Here is a 7892-nt window from a genome sequence, read left to right on the forward strand (position 1 = left end):
ACGCGCTCTGCTCCTGGTGCTGCTTTCTTGGTGGTATGAAGCCCCCAACCCTCTGTTTGTTTCCCTTTCCTTTTTATCTCTTGAGAGATAAAAGGTGGTACAGGCTACACCCCAGGGAAACTCCCTTTTACCTTGGATCAGGGAGGTAACTTGAGTGAGAGTGGTGTTACAATCCCACCCCAATCCTCTCAACATAAAATTACAATCACAAAATGGAGGACAACCATATAATACTGGGAATCAAGACCTAACCAAGTTGATACACACATTTTGGGGGGACATAATTCAATCCATGACACACCCTATGCATCTCTTCGTTTGTATCCTTTTTGGTTTTAATAAACATGTAGTAAGTATGGTATATTTCCATGGATTCTGTGAGTCAGTCCAGTGAATTAATGAACCCACTGGGACAGTGAGAGCTAGCAGGGGCTGGCGTCTGCCTATTTGGCAGCCTGAAAGACCGAGTCCATCTACTTGTGAGCTCTGACCCAGCTCTGGGTGTCTGGGGCTGAGAGAGAGAGTGCCACATGAGTGGCTGGTGACAAGAATGGAGAATGGGGAAGGTGAGGACTGGACCATATCCACATTTTAGGGATTCGATTCATGTAGTTAGCAGTGAAGGTGGGATGTACCCACTGTGCCCCTTGTTTAGTGCAAACAGAAACAAGAGAAAAGGAGTAGGAGTCAGAGGGTGAATGTGAGCTACAAAAAGGAAGAAAGACAGTTACGAAGAGGAGGGGAGTAGAAGTGTGAAGCCAGAGGAAGACTTACAATGAGATAATATATGAAGTGCCTAAAATAGTGCCTGGCACATAGCAAATACCTGAATATGCATATTATCTGTATATCAGAAGAAAAATATTAAAATAAGAGTCAACAGACTTAATGGTCTGACTGAGACTAGAAGGACCCCAGAGGTCATGGTCCCCAGACCTTCTGTTAGCCCAAGACAGGAACTATTCCCAAAGCCAACTCTTCAGACAGGGATTGGACTGGACTATGGGATAGAAAATGATACTGGTGAAGAGTGAGCTTCTTGGATCAAGTAGACATATGAGACTATGTGGGCAGCTCCTGTCTGGAGAAGAGATGAGATGGCAGAAGGGTCAGAAGCTGGCTGAATGGACACGAAAACAGAGAGTGGAGGGAAGGAGTGTGCTGTCTCATTAGAGGGAGAGCAACCAGGAGTAGATAGCAAGGTGTATATAAGTTTTTGTTTGAGAGACTGACTTGGTTTGTAAACTGTCACTTAAAGCACAATAAAAATTAAAAAAAAAAAAAAAAGAAGGGTCCAGCCTTTGATAAATGTTTATTGAATGAAAGCTGCCCTGGTGATACACAAAATAAGTTGCTTGTAACTGTTCTGTACTAAATTAGCATGAAATTTTTTTCATATTTCTATTTTAGCCTGCTATTGGTTTAGGTTTATTGTTGAGGCAGCCAGAATATTCAGGATATAATCAGGTTTCTCATGGCAACAACCATGTGAGATACAAGTGAGAGCCTTTTGCAGAAGGGTGTTTTGTAATCTATAAAACTGATAACAAGTATTAAGCAGCCCTTAGGGTCGTTACGAGTTGGAATTGACTCGACAGCACTGGGTTTGGTTTTGGTTTGGTTTAGGGTCGTTATGAATCGACTCGGTAGCAATGGGCTTTGATTTTTTTGTGTGTGGATAAATAAAGGTTAGCTTCAGTGCAATGCTGTAATCCAGCCCTCATCTGCTAAAACCAAAGTCCATCATGCAACTGTGATTACGCTCAGGATTCTGTATCTAAAGCACGATGTTGTTAGATTAGAACACTTGCTGCATGAGAAAATCGAGATTGTGCCTCAGTTTCCCTGTGCAGGTTGTAAAACGAACAACTAATTACAAATTATTTTACGTACAGTAGCATTCTAAAGAATGATGGTGGTTGGGAGTGGTGAATGGCAAGACATTTTTTTTCTCACGGGGAGAAAGAGATATGACAGAAGATGAGAATTCAATGATCAAAAAGACACCCGGAGTAGGGTGGGCTGGGGAAACAATCCACAGGTCTTTGGTGTTATGGGTGGGTCTTTGATCACACGCTTACCAGCTGTCATACTTAGCACCACCTCTCACCCTCAGGACCACTGAAGTCTGCCAAAAATGCGTTCATGCCACTGTTATTCTTTCTCATCCCAAATCGTATCAGTTTACTAGCCTGGGACCTGTAATCAGTGACTTGGCATGAACTTTTCTTCTCCTGGGTTTCATGGCGTGTGTCCCATTTTCGCCCTTGGTAAAGCCTTCGTAGGAGTTTTCTGGAAACCCATCTTTAGCTGTTAGATGTCAATAAAACAGAAAACAGAATCGTGACTAATGAACTTCATTTCTAAAAGTGTTTTATGTGTAAGTTGTTAACTTCTCTTAAAGAGTTATGAAATATTGGCTCTTTTGTAATAAGAGATTACAAAGATGCCTTTATGGGGTGATGATATGACAGAAGAGGGAGGAGTCTAAAAATAAAATATTTTAAAATCATTTTGTTGGCTACCATTTTAGACAAGAAACAGATACAACTAAAAAATCTATATTAAATCAAAGACATGGGTTAAGCCAAAAAAGCTTTTTATATCATTACGAGGAAATAGAATGAGCTCACACCAGGTCATGGGTAATTTGTCAACTGAAGTAGATACATTAAGGATTTTTGACAAAAATATAAATGTTTTGTTTTAGCTAAATTAACCAATCCAATATGTCAGATTTTAAAGAGAACTACTTTTTTAGTCGGGTCAGTGGAAAAGAAGAAGACACTCAACAAGATGAATTGACACAGTGGCTGCAATAATGGCTTCAAGCGTAACAAGGCTTGTGAGGATGGCGCAGGACCGGGCAGCGTTTCCTTCTGTGGTCGCTATGAGGCGGGACCTACTAGACTGCATCTAACAACAACAATAACAATTTTTTAGCACAGTAAAGAAGTGTGTGGACCAGGGCTTGCAGAGTACGGCCGGCGACGTTAGCTACTCTTTGTAACGGGAAACAGCCGGCTATAAGAGGCTGAATTCTATCTGTCTTTTTCTCCAACAGACTCTCGTTCAACTTTCGCACACACACACACACACATACAAAAACAGCTGGAGAAATTTTATTAATCTTTTTTTTAAAGTTAATATAAAATTATAGAAAGAGGGGGAACCTGAACTTTAGTAACAGCTGGAACAACCTGCGTAGGCGGCGGCAGCGGTGGGAGAAGAGATTTAATTGAGTCGACTTTCTGTGGTGGTTGATTGTTCACTAGTCTCACGGTGATGGAAGCTGCATGTCTTTCCGAAGGGACCAAGAAGGTTGTGGAGGTTTGGTTCTCCTGGCAGCAGCCGAACGCAAACACAGTCTCTGGGGATTGTCGCACCACCCCAAGAACAGAAAGGGATATACTTTTGAAGGATGTGCAATGTTCAACCATAAGTGTGACAAAAATTGACAAGCAGGAAGCTTATGTGCTCAGTGAGAGTAGCGTGTTTGTCTCCAAGAGACATTTTATTTTGAAGACGTATGATACCACCCTCTTGCTGAAAACCTTGATTCCCCTGTTGAAGCTTGCTAGGGATTACAATAGGTTTGACTCAATGCAAATCTTTTATTCTTGGAAGAATTTGACGAAGCCTTCTCAGCAAGGGTACCCACACTGGAATTTCCAGGAAGAAACAGAGTTTCTTAATGCAATTTTCTCAATTGGAGCAGTATATTTTATGGGACATATGAATTCTGACTGTTGGTACTTCTATACTCTGGATTTTCAGAGAGTTGGGTAATCAGTCAGCCAGATGAAACCCTGGAAACTCTAATGGGTGAGCTTGACCCAGCAGTTATGGACCAGTTCCACACGAAAGATGGTGTTACTGCAAAGGATGTCACTCGTGAGAGTGGAATTCATGACCTGATGCCAGGTTCTGTTATTGATGCCACACTATTCAATCCTATGGGTATTCAAGGAATGGAACGGAATTGGATGGCACTTATTGGACTATTCACATCACTTCAGAACCGGAATTTTCTTATGTGACCTTTGAAACAAACTTAAGTCAGACCTCCTATGATGACCTGATCAGGAAAGTTGTGGAAGTCTTTGAACCAGGAAAATTTTGACCACCCTGATTATAAATCGGAGTTCTAAATGCTGCACAGTGCTTTCTCCACCCCAGAAGGCTGAAGGTTTTAAACGTGTCGATTGCCAAAGTGCTATGTTCAGTGATTACAACTTTGTTTTTACCAGCTTTGCTAAGCAGCAGCAACAACAGCAGAGCTGATTAAGAAAAATGAAGAAAAAATACAAAAAGGGGACACACATGAAAAAAGGTGTGTCTGCTCTCTAGACGTTGATACTGGAGGCCATGCTTTCCATAACCAGTCCCTTGTAGAAAACCCTAGATGTAATCATGGCGTAATCATTTTGAATGGTATGCGTTATTTTATCAAGGAGTTAGCTATCTTGCATGAATGCTCTCTTCTGTGTTTAGGTATTCTCTGCCACTCTTGCTGTGAAATTCAAGTGCATGTAGAAAAAACCTTTCACTATATGAAACTTTACAATGCTTGTGAAAATAATTCAATTTGGTTTATGCACAGTGTAATATTTCTCCAGGCGTCACCCAAAATTCCCCATGGACAAAGCGTTCGTCCTCATTAGATGTTTGCCTCACCTGAACCATCTGGGACTGTTCTATTAAATTGCTGCCAGAATTTTACATCCAGTTACCTCCAGTTTCTAGAACATATTCTCTATGAATGTTATGAAAACCAATTTCTACTTCATACAGATGTTTTTTGCAACAGCAATTAAAGTTTTTCTTCCACAAAAAAAAAAAAAAGTGTGTCAATCAGGAAACTATGTTCTTCAGAAATCTGTTATAAGACACATTGTTCTCTTGTGAAATTCTTTTTAAAGTAACACTTGCTTTTTTTTTTTTCTTTAAGTCCAAATGGTATGACAGGGTAAATAAAGTGGTTCCCGTAACAATCACCTGGGAAGCTTTGAAAAAAATACCAGTGCCTGGGTTCTACTTCCATAGGGTCCCATTTAATTAATTTGAAGTAGTGCCCAGGCAACACTATTTTTTAAAGTTCCTTAGGTGATTCTAATATGTGATCAAGTTTGAGAACCACTGGCATAAAACAGAAAGAAATCCTCCCTTTCACTCCTGATCCATCAGTCCACAGTTCTCTTCCCAGACCCAGCCACTGTTACCGGGTTTTTCTGAATCCAGATATATATGCTGCATATACATCCCTGGCTCTCTCTCTATATCTATGTATAGTATACATACATATGTATAAATATACACACACATATATGTGTGTGTGTACATATATGTGTGTGTATATATGTATATATACATATACGTGTGTATATATGTATATATACATATACGTGTGTATATATGTATATATACATATACGTGTGTATATATATACACATGTGTGTGTGTATATATACATATACATATATATAGACATATATATGGTGCCCCTGCACTACTACACACAAATGTAGTGTAGCGATTAATAGCAACGGTCCTGAAGTTAAGACTACCTGGGTTTAAATATCAACTCCTCCAGTCACTAGCGGTCAAGTTTGAATAAATTAACTTCTCTCTGTCTCAGTTTCCTTGCTTGTAATGTGGTGATACTAAAGTACCTACTTCCAAGGGTTTTTATGAAGATTAAATGAGAAACTCCGTATTAAAGTGCTCAATAAATGTTGAGTATTATGACTTCCCTCACTTTTCTGCACCTAGCAATTTTCTTATATTTTTCAGATAATTTTATATCAGTACCTATAAGTCTACCTCCTTCTTTTTACCGCTGTGTAGTAACGCACTGTAAAATGCACAATTTACCCTATTCTCCGTTGATGGACACTCAGGTCACTTCCAGTCATTTGCAATGAATATCTCCTTATACAGATAGGTCTTTGGACATGTGAGCAAGTACTATATATATCTTTAGGATAAATGTCTAGAAGAACTGCTGCATTTAAAATGTTGATGATCTCGCCAAATCAACTTCTGAAAAGCATAAACAAGTGTACCCTCCCACTAACAATGTATGAGAATGCCTGCTACTCTAAATGGAGAATATTATCAAAATTGTGGATATTTGTTTAGAGAAGAGTTAACACCATTACTACTGAAGGTATTTCAGAGCATAGGAAAAGATAGAACACTCCCAAACTCACCCTATGAAGCCAGCATAACCCTGATACCAAAATCAGGTAAAGACACCATGAAAAAAGAAAATTACAGACCAATAGCCCTCATGAACATAGACACAAAAATCCTCAATAAAATTCTAGCCAATAGAATTCAACAACATATCAAAAAAATAATTCACCATGACCAAGTGGGATTCATACCAGGTATGCAGGGATGGTTCAACATTAGAAAAACAATCAGTGTAATCCATCACGTAAATAAAACAAAAGACAAGAACCACATAATCTTATCAGTTGACACAGAAAAGGCATTTGACAAAGTCCAACATCCATTCATGATAAAAACTGTCAGCAAAATAGGAATAGACAGGAAATTCCTCAACATAATATAGGCCATTATACAAAGCTAACAGCCAACATCATCCTAAATGGAGAGACTCTGAAAGCATTCTGCTTGAGAACGAGGACCAGACAAGGATGTCCTTTATCATCACTCTTATTCAACAGTGTGCTGGAGGTCCTAGCCAGAGCAATTAGGCTAGAAAAAAAAATAAACGGCATCCAAACTGGTAATGAAGAAGTAAAAAAGTAAAAAAATACCAGTGCCTGGGTTCTACTTCCATAGGGTCCCATTTAATTAATTTACTGTTGCATAGTATTCCATTGTGCGAAATTTAAAGTATCTCTATTTGTAGATAATATGATCTTATACACAGAAAACCCCAAAGAATCCACAAGAAAACTACTGGAACTAATAGAAGAGTTAAGCAAAGTATCAGGATACAAGACAAACATATAAAAATCAGTTGGATTCCTCTACACCAACAAAGAGAACTTTGAAGAGGAAATCACCAAATCAACACCATTTACATAGCCCTCAAGAAATACAAAATACTTAAGTATAAATCTAAACAGAGGTATAAAAGACCTATACAAAGAAAACTACAAGATACTACTGCAAGAAACCAAGAGGCCTACATAAGTGGAAAAACATACCTTGCTGATGAATAGGAAGACTCAACATTGTGAAAATGTCTATTCTACCAAAAGAGATCTACAGGTAAAGTTCAATTTCAAATTTCAATGACATTTTTTAATGAGGTGGAGAAACAAATCACCAACTTCATATGCAAAAGAAAGAGACCCTGGATAAGTAAAGCATTACTGAAGAAGAAGAACAAAGTGGGAGGCCTCACACTACCTGATTTTAGAAACTATTATACCCCCATAGTAGTCAAAACAGCCTGGTACTGGTACAACAACAGGTACATAGACCAGTGGAACAGAATTGAGAATTCAGATGTAAATTCTTCTACCTATGAGCATCTGATATTTGACAAAGGCCCAAAGTCCATTAATTGAAAAAGGCAGTCTCTTTAACAAATGGTATTAACATAATGAATATCCATCTGCAAAAAAAATGAAACCAGACCCATACCTCACACCATGAACAAAAACTAACTCAAAATGGATCAAAGACCTAAATGTAAAATCTAAAATGATAAGATCATGGAAGAAGAAATAGGGACAATGCTAGGAGCCCTATAACATGGCATAAACAGAATATAAAACATTACTAACAATGCACAAACACCAGAAGAGAAACTAGACAACTGGGAGCTCCTAAAAATCAAACACTTACGCTCATCAAAAGGCTTCAACAAAAGAGTAAAAAGACAACCTACAGACTGGGAAAAAAAAAAC

At 38.6% G+C, this 7892-nt stretch overlaps 1 pseudogene; it reads left to right on the forward strand.

The window, feature by feature from the left end:
* The first annotated feature begins 3285 nt into the window (after positions 1-3285).
* LOC126083070 (S-adenosylmethionine decarboxylase proenzyme-like) lies at positions 3286-4284 on the forward strand (annotated as a pseudogene).
* Positions 4285-7892: the final 3608 nt, after the last annotated feature.

This window comes from Elephas maximus, chromosome 9, assembly GCF_024166365.1.
Source record: "Elephas maximus indicus isolate mEleMax1 chromosome 9, mEleMax1 primary haplotype, whole genome shotgun sequence".
Lineage (NCBI taxonomy): Eukaryota > Metazoa > Chordata > Mammalia > Proboscidea > Elephantidae > Elephas > Elephas maximus.